This window comes from Symphalangus syndactylus, chromosome 7 (assembly GCF_028878055.3).
Source record: "Symphalangus syndactylus isolate Jambi chromosome 7, NHGRI_mSymSyn1-v2.1_pri, whole genome shotgun sequence".
NCBI classification, from domain to species: Eukaryota; Metazoa; Chordata; class Mammalia; order Primates; family Hylobatidae; genus Symphalangus; species Symphalangus syndactylus.
Window position 1 is genome coordinate 38,172,336 of NC_072429.2, and position 25,092 is coordinate 38,197,427.

Here is a 25,092-nt window from a genome sequence, read left to right on the forward strand (position 1 = left end):
AGACTAATAAAGAAGAAAAGAGAGAAGAATCAAATAGACGCATTAAAAAATGACAAAGGGGATATCACCACCGATCCCACAGAAATACAAACTACCATCAGAGAATACTATAAACACTTCTACGCAAATAAACTGGAAAATCTAGAAGAAATGGATAAATTCCTCGACACATACACCCTCCCAAGACTAAACCAGAAAGAAGTTGAATCTCTGAATAGACCAATAACAGGCTCTAAAATTGAGGCAATGATTAATAGATTACCAGACAAAAAAAGTCCAGGACCAGATGGATTTACAGCCAAATTCTACCAGAGGTACAAGAAGGAGCTGGTACCATTCCTTCTGAAACTATTCCAATCAATAGAAAAAGAGGGAATCCTCCCTAACTCATTTTATGAGGCCAGCATCATCCTGATACCAAAGCCTGGCAGAGACACAACAAAAAAAGAGAATTTTAGACCAATATCCTTGATGAACATTGATGCAAAAATCCTCAATAAAATACTGGCAAACCAAATCCAGCAACACATCAAAAAGCTTATCCACCACGATCAAGTGGGCTTCATCCCTGGGATGCAAGGCTGGTTCAACATACGAAAATCAGTAAACGTAATCCAGCATATAACAGAACAAAAGACAAAAAAAAACCACATGATTATCTCAATAGATGCAGAAAAGGCCTTTGACAAAATTCAACAACTTCATGCTAAAAACTCTCAATAAATTAGGTATTGATGAGACGTATCTCAAAATAATAAGAGCTATCTATGACAAACACAGAGCCAATATCATACTGAATGGACAAAAACTGGAAGCATTCCCTTTGAAAACTGGCACAAGACAGGGATTCCCTCGCTCACCACTCCTATTCAACATAGTGTTGGAAGTTCTGGCCAAGGCAGTCAGGCAGGAGAAGGAAATAAAGGGCATTCCATTAGGAAAAGAGGAAGTCAAATTGTCCCTGTTTGCAGGTGACATGATTGTGTATCTAGAAAACCCCATCATCTCAGCCCAAAATCTCCTTAAGCTGATAAGCAACTTCAGCAAAGTCTCAGGATACAAAATCAATGTGCAAAAATCACAAGCATTCTTATACACCAATAACAGACAAACAGAGAGCCAAATCATGAGTGAACTCCCATTCACAATTGCTTCAAAGAGAATAAAAAATACCTAGGAATCCAACTTACAAGGGATGTGAAGGACCTCCTCAAGGAGAACTACAAACCACTGCTCAATGAAATAAAAGAGGATACAAACAAATGGAAGAACATTCCATGCCCGTGGGTAGGAAGAATTAATCATGAAAATGGCCATACTGCCCAAGGTAATTTATAGATTCAATGCCATCCCCATCAAGCTACCAGTGACTTTCTTCACAGAATTGGAACTACTTTAAAGTTCATATGGAACCAAAAAAGAGCCCGCATTGCTGAGTCAATCCTAAGCCAAAAGAACACAGCTGGAGGCATCATGCTACCTGACTTCAAACTATACTGCAAGGCTACAGTAACCAAAACAGCATGGTACTGGTACCACAACAGAGATATAGACCAATGGAACAGAACAGAGCCCTCAGAAATAATGCCGCATATCTACAACCATCTGATCTTTGACAAACCTGACAAAAACAAGCAATGGGGAAAGGATTCCCTATTTAATAAATGGTGCTGGGAAAACTGGCTAGCCATACGTAGAAAGCCGAAACTGGATCCCTTCCTTACACCTTATACAAAAATTAATTCAAGATGGATTGAAGACTTACATGTTACACCTAAAACCATAAAAACCCTAGAAGAAAACCTAGACAATACCATTCAGGACATAGGCATGGGAAAGGACTTCATGTCTAAAATACCAAAAGCAATGGCAACAAAAGCCAAAATTGACAAATGGGATCTAATTAAACTAAAGAGCTTCTGCACAGCAAAAGAAACCACCATCAGAGTGAACAGGCAACCTACAGAATGGGAGAAAATTTTTGCAACCTACTCATCTGACAAAGGGCTAATATCCAGAATCTACAATGAACTCAAACAAATTTACAAGAAAAAAACAACCCCACCAAAAAGTGGGCGAAGGACATGAACAGACACTTCTCAAAAGAAGACATTTATTCAGCCAAAAAACACATGAAAAAATGCTCCTCATCACTGGCCATCAGAGAAATGCAAATCAAAACCACAATGAGATACCATCTCACACCAGTTAGAATGGCGATCATTAAAAAGTTAGGAAACAACAGGTGCTGGAGAGGATGTGGAGAAATAGGAACACTTTGACACTGTTGGTGGGACTGTAAACTAGTTCAACCATTGTGGAAGACAGTGTGGTGATTCCCCAAGGATCTAGAACTAGAAATACCATTTGACCCAGCCATCCCATTACTGGGTATATACCCAAAGGACTATAAATCATGCTGCTATAAAGACACATGCACACGTATGTTTATTGCGGCACTATTCACAATAGCAAAGACTTGGAACCAACCCAAATGTCCAACAACGATAGACTGGATTAAGAAAATATGGCACATATACACCATGGAATACTATGCAGCCATAAAAAATGATGAGTTCATGTCCTTTGTAGGGACATGGATGAAGCTGGAAACCATCATACTCGGCAAACTATGGCAAGGACAAAAAACCAAACACCGCATGTTCTCACTCGTAGGTGGGAATTGAAAAATGAGAACACATGGACACAGGAAGGGGAACATCACACACTGGGGACGGTTGGGGGGTGGGGGTAGTGGGGAGGGATAGCATTAGGAGATATACCTAATGTAAGTGACGAGTTAATGGGTGCAGCACACCAACATGGTACATGTATACATATGTAACAAACCTGCACATTGTGCACATGTACCCTACAACTTAAAGTATAATAATAATAAAATAAAATAAAAAAGAAAAGCAGCCAGTCTGAATTTGAAATATACTGTACATGTGGCCACACTCAACCACAAAGAGTTAGTGCAAGAAAAAGAGCACAAAATACCTCATTAATGATTTTTATTGTTTATGTGCTAAAATGATATTTTCTCTGTATAGAATTAAATAACATACATTATTCAAATGAATCTCACTTGTTTCTTTTTACTTTATAATATGTGTTTATTAGAAAATTACAATTGCGTATATGGCACGCATATTTCTACTGAATAGTGCTGAGCTAGAATACCAAAACTGGGAGGAACTGTCTAATCCCACACCTTATTTTATGAGTGAATAATTGTTAATAACTAGTGTTTATTAAGTGAGGGTTCATGTCTAATCATGTGCCCTAGCACCTTACCTCTACTATCTCATTTAATATTTACTACAATTCTGTGAGGTAGGTATCATGGTTCTGCCCACTTTAGAGATGAAGTCTGTAGAGGGGAAATAGTTTGTCTGGTGTTACATAGCTTGTAACTCAGATGCTTGGCACAGCATCAATTCCTGGGAATAATGGAATATACAAGTACTTCCTGAGACTTAGATGCCTGTGTATGGCTCCCTGGTTGTCTCTCACTGAATCCACCTATCTCTGGTAGCCACAGTATAATGGACCTACTCCTCAATTATCCTTGCCCTCAATTCAGATTTCATTTTGTCTTTGAAATAAATGTGTGTACAGTTTAATGGAAAAGTGATTTCTCTGGAGCAGGGGCCTCTAAAATTATAGCAAGCTCTATTTTTTTTTCAGTTACAGAGGCAGAGGAAAGTGGCCAAATGTGAAGCTTTATGACGGAAGGTAAGTTTTCATTCCGCCTAGAGCTGTATTCCTGTCATGGCAACACATGCAGTACATACACACACACAGACACACACACACACACACAGACACACACAGACACACCCCACACAGAGCAAATCCCTCCTCCCAAACTCTTCAGATATTTACAGTGTAGCTACATCTTAGACTTGATTTTAAAAATTAGTTGAAAGGTTAAAATAACATATGGACAAAAATGATAGCATTAACACATTTCCTTATAAAGGACAACATTGGAAACCGTTATGCCATTTCAGAATAAATCCAACCCAACCAATTTCTTTTTCAGCTTAGAATGGATTGTTGCTTCTTTAATTGATTGTCACATGATATTGCTTGTTTGTATTTATGAAGAATGTCATATAAAAAGTGTATTACCTGAGACACTAAAATCACACTCAGCACAGTGAGAGGCTTTCTTTGGGAGGAGTACATGAAAACTGGGAAATAAAATTTATGCCTCCCATATGCTAACTCTAGGGTATATGGTTACTGAATGAAATGGGTGATAGAATTTCTCCTAGTATTTGAATTATTTTCTCTATATTTTGACAAACATGTGAAATTGAACTCGTACAAGTTAATTGAAAATGCATGTTACTCCTCTATATACTCAACCTTCCAGTCCCTCTGATAAACAATATTAGGTTCTTATAGAGCTATCATTTATGAGGGTTCTTGAGAAAGGCGTATTAGTGATAGCAGGGTGTATTTGTCTTTAATGAGCTTGAAGAATTTATGAATTCATTCACTTACTCTTAGAATAGTAACAGGGGTATCATCTATGTGTCAGACCCTGTCCCAGGTGCTGAGAAATTTGAGAGAAATTAAGAGATCAACGCTGTCTTTAAGCTACTCAGAAATGTTAGATGGTTTACTCATTAAAAAATAAATAAATGCCCAGGAGCATATGAGTATTGTCCCAATGAGTCAGATAAATATTTTACATTTTATCTTATTGTTATAATTATTCCTACTATTATTAGAAAAAGATGGAGAAATAGGCTTGCAGGAAACAGAATGTTGAAAAAAGATTTCAGAACCTCTGATCTGGTGGGTCCTACTGCAGTAGACAATATAGCAGAGTGGAAATAAGTCTGAGCTTTGGAGACGGTGTGAAATAGATACTGTAGGTACTTAAGTGGAAAAAGAGTTGGAGGCTAGAAAGGCAATTATTACTTTTTGTCTCATAGAGCACCTCTATTTTAAACTGCATGGAAAAAATGCAGACAAAAAGATCTAGTCTGTTAATGAACTAGTGTGAATCTGTTACTGCAATTCTGCCCTTTTGAAAATTTCAGTGTATACCTCACCAAAGGTTTAAAATCATTAATCTTAAACCTCATTTTTTAAGGCTATAAGCTCAGGAGCATCAAATTTCCCATGAATTTGCAATGTAAATATTTACCTTTCTGATTGATTTTTCCTTTGTTTTTTCCCCCTAAGTTCACGACTTTGTTTTCCTCTGTTTTTAAAAGCTGATTGGCTAACTCATTTCAAAGGCATCTCCTTGACCTTATATTCTGAATCTGGAATTTATTATATTTACTGTTACCAAAATGACACTATCTACATCAACTTGTACCTTCTTCCATTTTCTCTCTTCAAGGTACTTTATGACCCAGGCTGCTTTCTGGATCAGAAAGATACTCAAAGCTGTAAAGTTCACACAAAGCCAGGCTTTGTTATCACCTGAGTGTGCAGAAGGGCACTAGCCCTGAGTATGTGCCACCTCGTACGCCTCTCACATGCTTCTCCGTTTTCCCTACTTCACTTTCCTGGGTTCACTCCAAGACAGAGAATGGAAGAAACCAGAGCTAAACTTGTGTGCCTGCAGTCCAGATGTCATGCCTGGAGGTGAGTTGTTCTGAACCTATGGACACATAAGTTTAGAGTATGTGGGACACACTCACTGCTTTAAAAGATTTGGTCTTGGGCCATACCTACTGCTCTGAGCTCTGAGAGTGTGGCCGTGGAAGGACTGTGAGGCCAGCCCAATTTGCTCTTGGAAACAGCCTGCTCCATTTTCCTTTGCTTTGAGCCCCGATGTGGTCACATCCTCTACTTTGGTCTCTCCTCAACACAGCTGATGCCAACTGCTATTCCCAACTAGCTGTGTTGTCAAGGCCCAGGATTCTTTTTTCAATTAGAAAATATTTTTGCAAACATTTTAAAGAACCCATATTGTACTTTTTCTTATTATAAAGTAAGACATATTCAATGTAGAGAATTTGGCAAATACTGAAAAATATAAATTTTAAAAAGCAAGCATGAACTCTGATTCTGCCCCTCAGAGACAACCACTGTTAACGTTTTGTGAAATTTCTCATAGATTTTTAATCTAGAACCACAGGAATTTCTACTATAGGATGCTATTAAATGTGCTGGTAGGCATTCCACTTTTTCTCTTAGTAACATTTTGTGAAAGTTTCCTCATTTTATTTAAGTAGTCTATGCAACCACATTTAGATATGCTTATGTGTGTGTATACTATACAGAATGCTTTCCAGTGATGTCTTTCATAATTTAGCATTGCCCTTAGGCAAGGACCCATCCAGTATTCCTACATAGCATTACTCTCCCATTTGTGGTACAGCTACCACAAACCATGTATTTTGATGTTTTACTCCTTACTCTTCATGCCTAATTGCATTTTCTTCATTTTTTATTCTTTACATCATTTTTTTAAAAAAATCGAGTAATACAGTGCTTATAAGAAAAGACAAAAAGCCGTCTGTCTGTTTACCACCTAAGAATCAGCTATCTCTAGAAGACAGATCTTTTTGTTTGAGTTCGTCTGTCAGGACTGTTCAATTTTGAAAAGTATAAAAAATTAGCTGGCCGTGTGCGGTGGCTCACGCCTGTAATTCCAGCACTTTGGGAGGCCAAGGTGGGCAGATCACAAGGTCAGGAGATCCAGACCATCCTGGCTAACACGGTGAAACCCCGTCTCTACTAAAAATACAAAAATTAGCCCGGCATGGTGGGCACCTGTAGTCCCAGCTGCTGGGGAGGCTGAGGCAGGAGAATAGTGTGAACCGGGAGACGTAGCTTGCAGTGAGCCGAGATCGCGCCACTGCACTCCAGCCTGGGCGACAGAGTGAGACTCTGTCTCAAAAAAAAAAAAAAAAAAAATAGCTGTATTGGTTAGAAGTAGGTTTATGTATATAATGGAAAATACAAATTAATAGTAGCTTAAACACTTCATCATTAGTTTTCTCAGGTAGCAGAAGCCTGAAGATATGTAGTCGATCTTTACTATTTAAGCTCTATCGGGGACAAAGGTTCTGGTAGTTTTCTTCTTCCTTATGACTTCTATTTTCAAATTTTCAATATGCCTGCTGTTGGAGCTCCTCATTCTACAGAACAGGAATGAGTAAGGAATCAAAATAATTATGGCATGCTCTAGTCACATCAGGAACTTTGAAGGAGTCTTCCTGGAAGTTCCATACCACACATCTGCTTAAATTTCACTGGCCAGATCTCAGCCAAGGGCTGGGAAGTTACGAATGTAGTCATTTACCACTGAATAAAATCGAGGTTTTACTATTCATGGAAAGACATGAAGAATATTGGGTAGGCAATTAGACAATATATTGCCTCACATAACTGAATAGTTCAAGGGTTGTTTATAACTTCAGGTACAGTTTGATTTGATTTATGACAACATAATCAGGACTTTGATTTCATTTTCTCAGAGAGTCTCTGGCTCATTCTCCTCATGTTGTTTTTACTGGCTGTCTCTTGGATGGCAGAGATGGCTGTAACATTTCGTGATACATAATTCTTCTACCTCACTGTCCAAAGAAAGAGAGAAACATTATTTCTGAGACCTCTCACAGGAAGGCAAAAATATTTTCTTCCCAGAATCCTAAGCAAAGGCTCTTTGTGTATCATTAGCCCAGCTGGATCACTTGCTTATGCCTGATTCAGTCATTATGACCAGGCAGATGGGATATACTGACTGGTTTAGGCCAATTAAGATTATCCCTAGCAATGGCAATGAGTTTAGCTTCCCTACAACACAGATTGTCTGGATGGGGAGATGTGATTACTGCACATGAACATGAGCATAAGTATCTAAAGAAACCAGTGTTCACTACAACTTTTCTGGAAATTATCTCCTTCTTTCTACATAGTATGCTTACATAGATAGTTCTTCATTTGTTGTTTAGTGAACTCCCCATATTATTTCCTCTTCTAATCACCTCTGCAACTTTAAATAGCACAATTATACTTTGATTTTAATGTTCATTCCATTAACCACAGGAGATGGACATCTCTTGACTCCTATTTTGTATGATGAGGACATCAAAGTTTCTTTATCCAATCATCACACTTTCTCACCTCTACTTTCCAATTATTATGCCAGTTGTATCATTGTTTTTATAATGTTGAGATTGAGAAATATATATTCTGTCCTGCTACATTCGTTAAGTCTTTTCAAATATCCAGGTTCATTCTAAAAGTTTAAAATTAGAAAACAACATTTAAATTTTTTTGACATTATAAATACTGTTCCTTGGTGGTCCAGGTGGTTACACTTTTCTTCTAGGTCATCAAAGACACAATCTTGTGCCACTGAAGTTTAAATGGTTTCTCTGTTTCTAACCAGCACAAAATGCCTTTACCATTTCTGTAAGTTTTTCAGGATCTCAATTAAACCAATTTACCCCTTTTATTTATTTCTTTCCTCTAGGGACCTCTCTTCCATGATCATCCAGGGTGAATTAGACCAGGTCCTCCTGAGACCAGCAGCGTGGATATTGTATGTCCAAAAGCTAGATCTGGGGCTTAGAAAAGAATTCTGGGCTGGAGTGCAAAATTTGAGACTTATTAGGATACAAATGGTAATCAAGCAAGGCTTGTGGATGAAATAGTATGGGGGTAGGGGGACTGTAGTGAAAGGAGTGAAAGGGGAAGAGGGAGGGCTTTGACATTTAAGTGCTAGCCAGAGAAGGAGTTGGCAAAAGAGACTGAGCTTTTCAAATCTTAGCATCAGATAATCAACAAGCTGGGGGAGCAGCAGAAAGTGATGTTGAATCTCACACCTGGAACAGGGGTTTTTGCTTCAGCATTCCTGGCAGATGGCATCTAGCCTGTGCTTTGGTACCTGCAGTGCTAGACAGCCCCAAATGTTGAAACAGTCTTACACTAAAGTGAATTATTTCTCTGTAATATCCTGGCCCCTATTCCACCTTCTCATGCATCAGAAATCCAGCCTGATTGTATTGTTTCTCTCTGCATAATAGTGGTCCAAATAATCTGACATAGTTACGTGCTCAATACGTGTAATGCGATCAATGATTAATGTTGTTTTTACATTGTTGTTACTATTAACGACATTTTATTTCATAGTTGCTCATGGCAAAAGCTTTAATGTCGGACAGCATGAATTCCAACCTTGGCTCTGCTCCTTTCTAGCCATGTTTTCTCAATATCAAGTTTCTTAGTCTTTCTGTGCTTTGTTTCTTTTTCCTTTGTAAAATTGCAATAGTAATAGAATCTCCTTCATAGACTTGCTATGAGGCTCAACTGAGATAATGCATATAAAATGCTTATCACAGTGACTAGCAAAAAGTATGTGCTCAATAAATGTTTATGTAATAATAAAATAATGACAGTAATAATAACAATAATAATGAACTCCACTTGCTGCCTATGCTTACCTTATTAATGATCTCAGTGAGTTGAAATTATCTGGGTCCAACTCCATCTCCTTTGCTTGGCTTGGAGTGCTTTGAAAAGTGGAGTCCTATCTTTTTATTCATCATATCCTGCAGGGTTAAGTACAGGGGCCACCACATAGAAAATGAGTAAAATGTTTGTGGAACAAATACTCGCCAACCTCCTAGACAGCCTGGTTGCCCTTTTTTTAAACATTAAGTGATAGCTCTAATCATCTACTAACCATCTTATTATCTGTAGGAGACCCCAAAGGGATCCACATGCACCACAAATGCAAATATGTCAGCCACACTCACCTTGTCCCTCTTTTCTCTGACCATCTCCACTGCCTGCAGTGCTGCCTGGAGATGCATCCTGTTGCCCCTGCCCATCATGAAAGCACCAGTGTCTGTGCCAAGGAGCCTAGCTGGGAATGACACGAAGACCTGCCTCTCCAGAGCCAAGGATAGGTCCTCCTTCCTGGATCTAGCTCTGCTTTATTAATTGGGCCCAGAACATAGCATCTTGTCTTGTGCTTAAACCCCTCTTGAACACTCCTATTGATTTTTGCTTCTAACCCCTTCTCTTTAGAGCTCAAACCAGTTTAAGGGATCTTCAGGGGCCAGAGGCCATTCCTTATCTCCTACTTTTCTTCCCGCTATAGCCCCTTCCTCCTCAGGGCTTCCTTTCCTACTTACATGACAAGAGCCTCTAGGTGTATGAATGGGACCAACCTGTACGGGGAAGGGGCGATGGACAGTATGGGGTAGGAACTCATTCAAAGATGCCCCATTAGTATATTATTTAAAATGTATCTCTAAGTATAGATGTTAAATATCACTTTTGCTGTATCCTGAACATGGCAGTGGTTTCACAACTCTATAGCTTGGTCAAAACTCACAGAACTGTACACCCAAACCAGCAAATTTTACTACATATAAATCTAAAAATAAATTATAAAATTTTAGTGTTGTCACGAGTTTCCCAGCACTTCATACTCTTGATGTCTGTTTCATTGTTTTGGCTGCCCTTGCCCGAAAGAGCTGACTCGGAACACTGTTTTCTAGATTTCCTTTCCAGTACCCTGAATGTTCATCTATTTGATTTTTATTGATAATAAAACATGAATTAGTTAACTGCAGTCTCAAACATAAATAGATTAAACCAAACAATACCGGGAAGACTGGAGGACAAAGACCAGCTAACACAGAAAGGGGCCAGGAGGCTCTTATCTGGACTGTGATAACTCTGCTTTGCGGCCCTTTATCTGCCTCTATTCTCTGCTGCTTCACGCGGTCGGCTTTTCAGTGTTCAAACAGCAGGTTAATACGGACTTTGCTGGATAGTAAGTGATTAAGAACGTCCTATCTTGAATTGATGTGGTCTTATGTTCTCTTGCTCAATTCTGTTAATTCCTTTTGAACTAGGCTGACTTCTGGGCAGCTGTTTCCCAGTTAGATACAGTCTGAAGCCTCTCTCCTCCTTCTCTGGCTCCACATTCATTTTTTAGTTACAGACATATGATGTCACTGTGTCTGAACACCTGTTCTGCTTTACAACCCCTCCTGCATGTGAGTCTACTTCTTCCCAAGCCACCTCCTCTCATAAAAATGAGTGATCATCATTTAGTCCACATGGAAGCAGTTTCCTTTGACCTCCAAGGACCCTTGGTTCCTGGGCAACTGTGACTCCTCTGGAGAGGACAGATGCTCAAGGGGAAATCGAACTGTCCCTGTGTTCATGTTTCCACCCATTCACCTCTTACCAAGTGAGTGTCCACCCTAAGCCAAGTTCTTATGAAGTGCATTATCTCTTACTTCCAGCAGCTTACATTTTAGTGAGGGAGGCAGGGTGAGTGAAAAACACATCAATAAGTTATTTACAGAGTGAGATAAGGGCTATGAGTGACATCAACAGAGACAGAAAATAACAGAGTGAGGGATAAATGGTGCAGGGAAACCTGGACCTGTAAAAAGAGATATTTATGCTGAAAGAGAAGAGAAAGCATTTCAGGTCTGGGAAACTGTAAATGCAAAGGTCCTGAGTCAAGAAAGAGCTGTGTGTAAGACTAGAAACCTAAAGCCCAGCATAGCTTCAGCACAGTAGGTGAGGAGAGTGCTGTGAGATGGGATGAGAGAGGAAGCAAGTTCCAGAACCTGAGCACCCTGGAGGCCGAGTGGAAAGGTCTGAGGCACAAGACCCACTCATTAATCTGATATGGGTTTGGGAAACTGGGAGATAATCATGCACTTCAGAACATATAGCAAAATAAGGATAAACATGGCCCTCTGCTGTAGATTTGACTCTTACAAACAACAAATTGCAAAGGTTTCTCCATTTCCAACTTTATTTGGGGGAGGTTTTATTAGAAGTTCCTTCCTGACATAGAATGATTGTCTATAAGGTAAACTGAGATGCTTGTGAATGACCCATGTGCCCATATATGACACAGTGTCTTGCTCTAGGATCTATTTACTTTGTGGTGTTTATTAAAATAAAGCCAGTCACCCTTGCTTTATTATGGGAAAGGTATTCACAGTTTGGTTTCCATGCCTTTGCAGCTGCATTAAAACTCTTTGTATAACTGTTTAAATTTTCAGCAGCTCTTAAGTGGATGGAAGGTATGCAGGCTTCAAGTTTGTGAATTCAAGAGAAGCATTGATTTATTTTAGCAATTTAAATTTGGAATTTAATTTCCATCTTCCTTGTTCCTTTCTCTTTGTTCTCTATTTTCTCTCTCTCTCTCTCATTCTCTCTCTCTCTCTCTCTCTCTCATACACACACACACCCCACACACAGCGCTTTTCTGTAGCTAAGGCACCCTAAATACAATAGTTTTAAAACAAGCTTTGAGACTTTTAAGATAATCTCCATGGTGTGGTGCTGATGACACACTCCAGGCTATTTGACAGACTGCAACGTAGTAAGTACATAGCAGGATATTTGTACCAGTTGAGCAAAGTATGGTGTGGACAACCATTCAAGTTTATAAGTGAAATAATAGAATCAAAGAACACCATCTCTTCGAGTGGTGTTTCTGGCCCGGTAGCTCCACTGAGCTGGTTGTACAGGGTCCCTGGCAGGGAAGCTGAGCCTGTGGCCTGAACAGCACAGGTCTCTGACACATCGCAGGGACAGGGACGTGTAGGGGGAATTTAGGCTGCCAGCTTCCATGTTATCTTCCAAACAGCATCATCAATTTACTGGGAAAATATATTGCCCATTGTGTGTAGTCATAGTGGTGGGACCAGGGCCTCTCCCTCCAATCCTCTGACTCAGAACAAGGGGAAAAAAGACACATAGCTAACCTTGGCCATCCAGTGTATTCTCCAGGGACTCTGAATTTGGGAGAGTGACTCACCCAAGGATGGAAAACTTGTGGAAGCCATTCACCATGTCAGGAGTGATGCTGTGGCATCTTGGTTGAGTTTGTCTGTGAACCGGTTGCTGTGCTTTCTGCTTTATGGTTCTCCAGAGCTCTCCTGGTGCCTGCTTCTCCACGCTTGCTTCCTGGTATCTCAGTGGTTCTGTGAGTTTCTCATATTATTTCAATCATTTTCTTTTGTTTAAGGTAGCTAGAATCTGTCTCTGTTGTTTGCTCTCAAACGCCTTAATTAAGATGGTATAATAAATGTTCCTAGAGTGAATAAATTAACAGAATAAAGTATGCCCAGATTAAATTTCAAGTCTTTTATGACTTTTCCCTTCTTTCATCATAATCAGAGAATTGAATCCCATCTGTAGATGAGTTTTCTTGAAAGTTGGATAAATATGAAAATTTTATATGATGACTCTTGGAGGCAAAACAGTTCTGTAAAAAAAAATGGAAACTTTTAAATATATGGCTATTGTATGGTAGTTAGAAAGTTCAGACCAGCATAAAAAGAATATAAGCATATCCACAAACATCTTTTTATACAATGAATATCAATTGACAAAATCATGCTCAATACCTGAGGATATCTCATGGGAGGGATAATACAGTTTAAGTGGTGAATCTCTCATTATTAAACATTTGAGTTCTCTCCAAGTACTCACTCTTATAAAAGGCCCTGCAGTGAACATTCTTTTAGGCAAATCTTTGTATGCATAAGCTTATTACCCTTAGGATACATTTCAAGAAATAGAATTGCTCGGCCAAAGATTTTGCACGTTTATAATGCTTTTACTCACAATAGTAGCCCTTTAAAAAGTTGATTAAAAAATGAAGAGCCCTTTTATTGTAGCTCTTCTTCAGCAAAAACAAGACAAACAAACAAAAACAAAAAAATGGTCTACATTTCAAGGTATGCATCAAAGCGGCCCCATTTAAAACCACATTTCATTAACCGAGGTGCTTCAATTGGTCAGCCCAACTAAACAGAAACAGATGGTGCAAGAAAAATGTATTAATATCCTTGTCTGTTCAATACAACAAGACATTGCACCTGCTCTCTTCATTCATATGTTTAAAGCTCATTTATAGAGTCCCTACTGTGTGCCTGGCATGGTTCTAGGGGCTGGGGGCATAAGAAAGGAGGCAAGATCTAGTTTCCGGCTTTGAGGTATTCACAATCCAGTGAGCCATGCAGACCCATAAACAACTCACAAACAACAGAGTGTGGTGGCCACTGCCACAGGAGAGGCATAAACACAGCATTCTGAGAGCAGCAAGCCAGAAGCAGTTTCAACCTGTGTGTAAAGTCTTCTTGTTCCCTTCTCTCTCACTAGAAAGCACTATTTAAAATGAGAATATGAGATACACCTTGAGAAAAACAAACAGAGGGTTCTGCAGAAGTAAAGAAGGGAGAGATCAGGAACAACTCCAGGGAGTCCATGGACATTGGCAAGTGGTAGGACTGGCATCATGTGGAGGGGCATTCCGGAAGAGAGGGCATCGTGATCACTAGTACAGAGCAGGAAAGAAAAGAAAGCGTTTGAAGAAAAGACTGCTTGAAATAGAAGGTTTGGGTATAGTGAGATGGCTGAAAGTCTGGGCTACCTAAATTGATGTTAATAACAAGATAAAGCATTTGTGTGTAACTCCATATGTAAAAGAGAAGCACTGCGTTTGTTACCTGTCACTGCTGCAACGAATTACCACTTGGTGGCTTAAAACAACACAAATTCATTATCTCACAGTTCTCTAGATGGGAAATCTGACATAGATCTCACTTTGCTAATATCATGGTGTCTGTAGAGCTGCCTTCCTTTCTGGAGGCTTTAGGGGAGAATCTCTTTCTTTGTCTTCCCCAGCTCCCAGAGACCATCAGCATTCTTTGACTTATGGCCCCTTCTTCTGTCTTCAAAGCCAGTGACAGCTGGTTGAGTCCTTATGTCCTCTCACTCTGACCTCCTCTTCTACTGCTCTCTTTTACTTTTAATAATATTTTAAGAACCCATTTGTATAATCCACAATAATCTTCCCATCTCAAAATCCTTAATCACATCTGCAAAGTCCCTTTTGCCATGCAAGGTAACATAACCACAGGTCCTTGAGATTAGGACATGGATATCTTTGGGGAACTGCTTTCTACCTTTCATGGGTATTAGGGTTTTAGAGCAAAGAGTGATGCTGTTGGGGATCTATCTGCCTGAGGAAGACCATGCTGACCTCAATGAAGAGGATGGACTGGAGGGAGAGAAGACCAGTTAGAAAATCTTTGATGATTACCTCTCTCTCTCTCTCTCTCTCTTTCTCTTTCTCTCTCTCTCTCTCTCTCTATATATATATATATATATAGGCCCAGTGGAAATAAGAAGGAAGGGACAGATGCAAATGACAGAGTGGGAATAGAATCCCCAGGAACTGGCAAATGTTTGAGTAGAAAGTGGGGAGAAGGGGAACAGAGGTGGAGGTGTCAGAGATGATTCAGGCTTTGAGCATCCATGAGTGAGGATAATGGTGTCATTTAAGTGAAGTGTTTGGTTTAGGGAAGGGGAGTAGTGGTAAATTCAAGTTTAGATCTTATTGTCATTAAAGAAATAATCTACAGCTCCTCTGCTTTTAAATTTTTCATAGGGGATATGCAATAAATACATATTCAAGACATACACACCAGGGAAAGAACTAATAGGTGGAAATGGCTGAGAGATGTTGAGACAAAAACTTGACACAAAGATGGTGAAGAAGAGATACACAGAATGGGGACTCAGATGGGAGGAGAAGGAAAGAAGAGATTAAAAAGTGTAAGAGTAAGATGGGGAAGAAATATAGACCATGAGGAAGAAGGAAGGACCTAGCAAAATAGAGGGAAAATGAGAGACAAGGCATTTCAGCAGAGAGAAACTAAGAAAGGGACCAACTCAAAGGTTTCTAGCATGGATAAGTTGGTCAATTTAAATTTCCAGTTCACTTGAGATGTGCTCACAATCATAAGTTAATAATTTTTAAGATTGTCTTGGCAGATTTATTTACTTTCAGAAGTTAATCACTGTCCACAGCTTCTCTGTTTTGTTTAGGTTCCATGAGGCCTCAGTGGCCCTTGAGGGGGTCAATTACTCACCCATTACCCCTTTGCTCCTTGCCTGCCTCCGTGAAGGAACGCTCTGCTCTCTCCTGCCCTTCCCAACATGCTTAGTCTAACTCTTGAATTATTTTATCCTTGGAATTTGAGGCTTTTGTCACATGTGTTGAGGAAAAATATTTTTCACTCTGTCACCGTCCCTCACAGATACTGCAACTCACTAAGTGGCACACCAGCACCACACAACTGTGAGTTTATGCCCGTGTTACAGATGGGAGCATTGAGGCTTGACTCTTGTTTAATTAACATGCTCAAGGTCACAGGTGGTCAAAGCTGGGAGGACAGGCTAAGACAGCAAATAGTGGACTATCAATATGGCCAGGATCATTTAGGATGACTTTAGGCAAATGGAATCATTGTCTCTGGAAAACTTGAGTCTTATATCCAAGGTGCTACGAAGCTCACTCTAAACCCTGCTCCCAAACTCTCCCTGCTCTGGCAGAGGCAGAGGCATAAGAAGGAAGTAAACTATACAGGGATAGGATTTCCCTGGCACAGACACCACAAACGCTTTCATATTTATTATCTTTGAATAGAGGAAGTGGGTACTCAGAGAGGCTAACCAACTTGTCCAAGGTCACCCAGGAGCCTGCAGTCAGCCCAGGGCTCCCTCCTGCCCTCCATCAGATGAGCAGCGCTCAGGCCAGGGAGGGCGCCTGCTGGCCAGCCCGGAGCGGGTGAGATCGCTCCAGCCCGCCTCTGCGCCCACTCCCCTGTGCGCCCTGCTGGCAGAGCGGCACCCCCGCTGTCCCTGGCGCCCAGTGGGGGCGGCAGCGGGCAGGGCAGCGGGGACCACCGGGGCTGGGGGCTGTTGAGCCCGTGGAGTCAGGCTCGGTTGGGGAGAAGGACGATGCGCGGCAAGCCCAGGTGATCCGGGGCTGGGGTCCTGCGCCCGCAGCCCCTGGCCCGCGCCTCGCGCCCGCCGGCTCCCCAGCGCGGGGGCTGGAGCCCGCACCCGAGGGGGCGGCGGGGAGGGCGCAGGCAGCGGCTGGGAGCGCAGCGGCAGCGGCGGCGGCAGAAGCTCGGCTCCGCGGCTGGGGGTGGCCGCTCGAATCTGCCAGGGCACCTCGCTCCCTCGCCTCTGGCAGCGGGTATGTGCGGCAAGTGCGCCGGGGGTCGGGGCCCCAGGAGCCCACGGGTGCCGGTGGGGACGCGGCGGGGGCGGGGCAGCACGACGGGGTCGGGGGCTTGGGGGTTCTGGACTCAGGAGACCCGGCTTTGCGGCAGGGTGGGCTGTGGGGCGGCTCAGGGTGTAGGTGGGCTGGCTGGTTGTATACGACGTGTTTCCAGCGTGGGATCACTGTAGGCTTGGGGCTGGTGCTTTGCACTTGTGTATGTAAATACTTGTGAAACTGCATGTGTGCTCACTGACTATACAAGGGAGGTTGTGTATGTAAAGATTTGTGTGTGTGCGTGTGTGTAAGAGAGAGCGCGTATAGGCTGTGCATCCATAGCCAAGTGTGTAACTGGATGTGTGTGTGGACTCTATGGCTGGTCCTTGATGTGCAGCCCAGAGAGTGTGCTGTGTGTGTGTGTGTTTGTGTGTGTGCGTGTGTGAGAGAGAGAGACAAGATAGTGTGTCTTGAGCGTCCACTTTGATGTGTGTGTATACGTGGCCATGAGTGTGTGGGTACGATGTGCTGCATAAAGCCTTGGCGGTCACTGCTGGTACTCGCAACCATCCTGCAGTTGCCTTTCACAGAATCCCAATCCTAATTTCAGATGCATTTCCTCACAGCTTGCTACCCTGTGCGGCACTGTGCTGTTAGTTGTCTTTGAAAGAAGTGGCTGTTGATACAAGGAAGTGGCAGCTGGCAGAGGTCAAAAAGTGGTAGGCATGAGCTTGTCTTCCTAGAGTTCAATGTTAAGAGAAGATCTTGGCTTGATTTCCATTTGGTCCAATCAAATGAAGAAACAGAATGTTTCTTAGGGTATAGGTTTGGCATGAACCAAAGGAGGCTTTTGATGGGACACTGGTTCAAGTTTGCCCTCCCTGTCTTCTATCACTGGGATGGATTCTCTGGCCCTTAAAGCTGTGGGTGACTGTGGTGAGCAGTAGTGGATATTTACCCTGTCCCCAGAATGGAACTTGAGCATCAGTGACCAAGGGAGATGTTGCTGCGTGCTCCTGGTGAGCACAGGTTTTGAAGGAAAAGGACGTGGGTGGTAGATGCGGTGCCCTGAAAACAAGGAAAAAGTCAGAGAAGAGATGAGACCTGCAGAGTTCTGAAGAGCAGCTGTCACCTAGGAAATATACAAGTGTTAGGAAAATCATTAGTAAAAAGTAAAGAGGTTTTGCAGCGTTAGCAAGTCATTTCTTAATCATGTTTATTTTCCTCATGCATTCTCATCTTAAAATCTCTCTTATGTTTGCATCATTCCCTCCTGTGGGAAATATCCTTATTATAATTATTATTATAGAGGAGAGCCACAGTCATCATTTAAATGCCAGAAGAACTGTAGCTCACTGAAGCTAGCAGGAGCGTCAGGGAGCATTTAGTTCAGTTCATATCGAGCAGAAGGAGGCCCCAGGGCCCACAGGACAGTAGTGTCTCTGGTTCCTCTGAGTTGTCTGGATTTCAGTTCTGATGCTGTTCCTTCTAGGGGCAAAAGCATCCTTGAAGCCAGCAAATCAAATGTATATTCTTTCACCCTGCTCTTCTGGACCTCCCTGATTCTGTTCATCTCCTCATCTCCTTCCCCAACTTCACAGACTAAAGGACAGCACCTGAAACCCAACATAGGCATCCTGCTACCCCAAGACGCCTCCTGATTTTTCCACCTGTTATTGAACGCCACCATCCTCTACATCACCCAGGCTGGGAACTGAAGTCACCTTTTTATTCCGCCTCTTCCTTCATCAGTAGCTGCCATAGTTTTCGTCAATAGGCAGGTTTTATCTGTTTTTCCCTCAATACCTTTTAAATCTATTTTGTTTTTCTTTTTATTCCCACTGCTACCACCTTATCAGGTAAGACCCTTATTTGGGAGTTTCTGGAGATAAGAATAGATATAGACTATGATCACTGAAAAAATGCAAAGGAAATACATGAATTGAATACCTTTGATATTATCACTGTCTGACAAGTTAAATTAGTTTTTTGGAAGAATTTGGATAATGGCTGTAGCATCATTGTGTGACATAGATCAACTTTGCCTTTCTAAGTCTTGGTTTCTTCACCTGTGAAATGTGATGAATGATTTCAACTAGAATCTATTCACTAAATCATTTCCAAGGATTCTTTCAATGCTAGAATTCTCTGATTGCCACTGATGTTCTTGGTCATAGCAAGAAACATTTCACCTAATTTCTTATGATTACCTTCTGATATTTAACTGATCAATTTGTTGATATGAAAATTCAATCTTCCATATCATTGCCTTTTTGAGTATTGAAAAATATTCAATATTATTCTTGAATATTTTTATTCAATAATATTATTCAATAATATTCAATATTATTCAATAATATTCAATAATATTATTAAGGTAACTTCACAGCATTCAGTAATTCAGGATTTCTTGGCACTATTAGAATTTTGAGCTAGATAGTTCGTTGTTGTGAGGACTGTGCTCTGCATCATAGAATGTTCAGCAGCATCTCTGGCATTCATTAGATGCCAACAGCAACCCCTGCTTGGGACAACCAGAAATTTCTCTAGGCATTGCTAAAAGTCCCGGGGGGTGGGTGGGCAAAGTACCCCTCCTCCCACCACTCTAGTTGAAAACCACTGCTGTAATTCAAGCACGAGTCTTGTAACCTTGTACAGCAACACCTTACAACAAAGTTTTTAAATAAATAGATGAATTGCTGTATTGCTAGCTGCCTTCCCACCCCCTTCCAACTTTACCATCCTCACACATTTACCTTTATCCCTCTTGCTTTTCACTGCCTTGTTGCTATGCCTGGAAATGCTCAACATGCTGCTGAAGGCTAAGAAGCATTTGGAAGGCAATATAATAATAATCTTAATAGCTCCCATTAATCTAGACCTTGATATGTGCCAGACACTGTTCTAAATGCTTAATGAGAATGATCTTATTTAATCTTCATTAAGAATCCTATGAAAGAGATACTTCTGTTACTCTCATTTTAGCAATGTGGTAACTCAAACTTAGAGAGGTAAAATAATGTGCCCAAGTTCTCTCAGCTATGGAGTAGTGAAGCTGGGATGAACTGGTGTGTTGTCTGATTCCGGAGTCCATGCTCTGAACCTCCATATTATAGTGCCTTGCATGAATGGGATCTTGGTGTTACAGGGTAGAAAAGAGCTTAGATATCCTCTGTGCCGAGTACAATCCTTCAAATTGGAAAGATAAGGAGGGATGGAAGTAGAGTAGAACCACTACATCTACATTAGGAACTACACAGAGTTGAGCATTTTTCCACTTTTTTCTCCAAAATAGGTTTATTGTATGTTATACTATATATTAAAAGCATCCTAAAATAAACCCAAAAGTTATGTGCAAAAAAAAAAAAAAAAAAAAAGAAAAGAGCTTAGATATCCTCAAGCCCAGTTGTATATCCAAGTCTGCCTCTAGAAAACAGGCTAGAGCCTATGAGCTTGTGAGTTGTGTTCAGCTGAAATGTGATTTCTCTCATTTTTATGTCTTTGCCCCTTCTCTGTTATTCAGAAATAGCTCAAAGGCATATGCAGAGTGAGAGGGGTGGTGGCAGGGTTGGGTAATGGAAAAGTGGGGAGGTACAGGGGAGAGGAAGGATGGAGGAAGGAACAATGAATTATACCTTTATTTTTCCATTAACTTCTCCTTACCATCAATCTAAAATTTCTTCTCTTGTCAAAATTAAATTTGCCATTTTTTTTTTAAAAAAAGCTCTGTTTTTATTCTTCTTGGTTTACCCTTTGATTCCTCCATTCTGCATGCTGTTGACTTTTTTATACTATTGAGACAGTAGAAAGTAGTATGGATTTGAACAGAGGGAAATACAACGTAAATGGCTACCAAATAGACTTATTCATAGGGCTAGCCTTAAGTATAGTCTGAGTAAGAATGACTGCCTTATCATTTACCAATTACTAATATGCTTGCAAATCTAAGGCACGTCTGAGAAGGTTGACTATTTTTTTAAGACCCTATATCAACAAGTTCATAGGTTTGGTAACTGCCAGTGAACAAATGATAGAGCACTGGCTTTACCAGCCTCATGGTTGGTTAAGAGAGTGCTTCTCAAACTTTCATGAGCGACAGAATAATTGGATTGTTTGTAACACAGAGGATAAATGGCTGAGGGGATGAATACCCCATTTTACATGATCATGATGTGATTATTACACATTGCATACCTGTATCAAAACATCTCATGTACCCTACTATGTACCCACAAAAATTACAAATTAAAACTTAAAAAAAAAAACACAGATTGCTGGTCCTCACTCCCAAAGTTTCTGATTCACCTAGGTTGAGATCTGAGAATTTACATTTCTAATAGGTTCGCAGGTGACAATGTTGCTCCTGGTCTTGAGACCACTATTTGAGAACTGTTGGGTTAAGACCTAAAGAACAAAAATGAAACTCACAATCCAGCCACCTGGATTTTTAGAATGAAAATATATCTGATTTTAAGATAACTAAACATTTGGATTAATGAGAATCAATGAGTGGAACAAGACTGAAAGGTCAATAATTACTAGGGATGAATTGACATTTCTTACTAAGCATTTAAGCTTTGCCTCTTATGTTGAGTTTCAGAAAATCCTTTGCTTTTTCTCAGCAATTGTACTTCTAGGTTGAATTAATTCTGGTCTTAGATCTTGTCATGTTCCTTGTCTCCACCTACCCCCACTGCTACCTTAATTTGGATGATAAAATTCCTCATTACTTACAGAGTAATCCAAATCAAAAGTCCTTTAATATCTTGTCTACTGCCAGATAAATTCTGAAGAGTCTAAGTTAAGAAAAATCTATTATCTGTCCATCGAGTTTGCATTTCTTCCCCTTTCAAATCCATGTTAGCTCTATGGAGAAACCCAACAGAAATTTAAGTCTGCATATTTATGTAGAATTAATTTAGTTTTTGATATCTCAATCAGAAAGTTTCTTTTAAAACCAAATTTCAAATTCAATGAACTCCTTCCTTCTTCTTGAATATTAGCTTCTTTTTTTTTTTTCATAATCACACATTCCTCATCCAAGCAAGGTGTCTCTAAGTACTTACTCAGAAAGATCTGTTCTGAAACTCAGATTTAATTTAAATAATGTTTATTGAATATTTACCATATGTATGTTTTGCACACCTAGTCTTTGATTTTTCTATCAACTCCTGAGAAAAGTATTGTCTCTCTCATCTACAGATGAGAAAACTAAGGCCTAGACACTTTAAGAAAACTCTTGTATTAGTTAGAAGGCTAGGTGTATTAGTAAATGTGTTTATTGGTTATACAAAATAAAAGCCAACACTGGCTACTTAAACAAAAAATTAGGATTTGTTGAAAAAACAATAGTGCTTTTATAGTGGAATTAAGGAACTTGGCTCCAGGAAGGATGGGAAAACAGTAAATTCTAGAAAACTCAGCTCCTGGAGTTCATGACCCTTTTCACATTGCTCTGCCATTAGTTTGACACATTCCCAGGAGTCTGTTCTCTTAGTTCAGATTCTCAAGAAAGATAATCTGATTGGCTCAACTGTTTATGACCAAGAAGTCGTAGCAGAAGCATAGTTGCCACAGGCTCATCCTTGTGGTTGTGGTAAATTTTTCCAATGACAAGTGGTGTAGTGGATGCCTGAATAAATGTCCCCTCCTATCACACAACTAGTATGGCAAAGACAGGATTTAAACTCTGATTTGACATCAAGACCAGTATTTTTCTTCTCTGAAAGGGATGTTGGATGGAGAATCACATACTGTGGCTTGTAATAGAGACAATCTGCCTTTCTTTTTGAGGTTCCCCCACATGAGGCAACCCAGACACAACATCCTGATCCTTCCATTCGTGCACCTCTCTTGAACTCTGATGCTTCAGTGGGCACATCCTGGCTCTTCTTTGTCCACCTGGTTTCTGTGTCATGTGGCCTGGCTTCTCATTCTGCTCATGTTTGTCACATCTGTTCACCTAGCATGACCCTAACTCACAGATTGTATCCCATCTTCTACCTGCACAGTAGATCATCATTGCTAATGCCAAGCATCTTCCATGAGCATTGCTGAGAGCTCTGTGTCTCATTTAACTTTTCCAAAAACTCTGTTGTTGCCTTTTTGAGGCTTATTTTCCAGTATTTTATTATGAAAATAGAAACTTAAGGGAAAAGTTGAAACAACTATACAGTGAACACTCATATAGTCACCAAAAAGTTTCTAGTTTCTATAATTATCATTTTACCATAGTTGTTTTGTCATATTTCTGTCTACCTATTCACCAATCCATTCTTTGGACAATTGCAAAGTTGTTGTTTCTTATTCTTATTTTTATGCTGAGGAAACAAACCAAGACAGGTGACCTTACCTGTCCAAGATAACTCATGAGGTGGTAATTGGGCTGGGACTTAACACTGGCAGTCTGATTCCCAAACCACCTTCTTGTTTTGTTTTGTTTTTGAGATGGAGTCTCGCTCTGTCAACGAGGCTGGAGTGCAGTGGTGCAATCTCAGCTCACTGAAAGCTTCGCCTCCAGGGTTCAAGCAATTCTTCTGCTTCAGCCTCCCATATAGCTGGGAATACAGGCATGCAACACCACGCCCGGCTAATTTTTGTACTTTTAGTAGAGACAGGGTTTCACCATGTTGGCCAGGCTGGTCTCGAACTCCCGACCTCAGGTGATCCACCAGCCTTGGCCTCCCAAAGTGCTGGGATTACAGGCGTGAGCCACCACGCCCGGCCCTAACCACCTTATTAACCACCAAGCAGCTTTGTCTCCCCTGTAAGGGGAGAGAGAAAGACTCACTAAAGTTCAGGTAGTGGCAGGGCAATGTCCAGTGCCCAGGTCATCTGATTCTCAAGCTCCGGTAATTTCCATTACATCGAGCCACAAAAAATAGTCCACCTTCCAAGTAGTAGAGTTTCTTTGCTCCCCCAAAGATCAGCAGTTTTGGTATTTTACAATCTACCTTAGATCTCTGGAAAATCTGATTTTTGACACAGATGATTTCATAAGATGAATGCACTCTTTCTTCCTTCTCAGCATTTCAAAATAATTTATGAAAATGACAGACTGAGAAATTACCATTTTGGATAACTTTTTGCATTGTTCAGAGGACTTTAACATAAGTTATCTTATTTGAACTTCATGAGTAGTAGCAGGTCTATAAGACAGGTGGGCTGGATGTCTTAACCACACCGAACAGCGATAAACCTGGGGCAAAGTGAGGAGTTCAAAGTCACATGATGCCAAGAGCAAAATTGAGCCTTAGTTAAAAACGTATAGTCTTTTAAGTGTTGGTAGATGTTCTGGAAGCTTTGAGAGGCAAATAAGTAATAGTAAATTAAGCTGGGAGAGCTGAGATAGGGGATCATTGAGATCTAGGTTTTGTTGTTGTTGTTGTTGTTTGTGGGACAACTTAGTAGTTAAAACTCTGGGCTCTGGAGTCACTGTCCGGAATTGCTTTGGGCAGCTCCTCTTTCCTATGCCTCAGTTTCTTCATCTGTGAAATGAGAATAATTGCAGAACCTCCTGATAGCCTGATGTGAAGGTGAACGAAGTAATGCACGTGAAGGGTTAGGTTCTTGGTCTGTTATAAAAATGTGCCATTGCTCTCCTTCTGCTTCTTCCCCAGGAGCCCTTTCTTCTGTGTTAAATGGGCCCCTCTAAAATCTATGGGTATAATTTTATTTTTTGCTCCAGGGATTGGTTTAGAAACTCTTGGTAGGAGATTGTAGACAGCAGCCTTTGGGGAGGTAACATTTTATTTGTCTAGGAAAAATGTAGATTTTGCTTAAGAATTTTCATCTAAGAGGCTGTAAATAGCCTATGTCTTTTGAGATTGCACTGGCATGTTTAATTGGATATGATCATTAGCACGTGATATCTGAAATGGAGAATTCTGTATAAATGGTTTCCTAATCCAGGAGGTTCAGAAGAAATAGCACAGAGTGAGGACAGCAGAGGTAAACATGCCTGCAGAAACCTTTCTCTTGGCATGCAGAGCAAATACTATAATCCAGGTCTCTCAGCCAATGAGGCATTTAAACTGATACAGAAA

At 40.6% G+C, this 25,092-nt stretch overlaps 1 protein-coding gene across 3 annotated transcripts in view; it reads left to right on the plus strand.

The window, feature by feature from the left end:
- The first annotated feature begins 16,560 nt into the window (after nt 1-16,560).
- Nucleotides 16,561-25,092, plus strand: part of HTR4 (5-hydroxytryptamine receptor 4) — a 200,525-nt gene continuing 191,993 nt past the window's right edge. For 2 of the 3 annotated variants that reach the window (XM_063643231.1, XM_063643229.1), the window contains exon 1: nt 16,911-17,026. The gene's annotated coding sequence lies outside the window, so the exon portion shown is untranslated. Of the gene's footprint in view, nt 17,027-25,092 lie in introns of all 3 variants that reach the window. The other variant, XM_063643230.1, reaches the window with a different exon arrangement.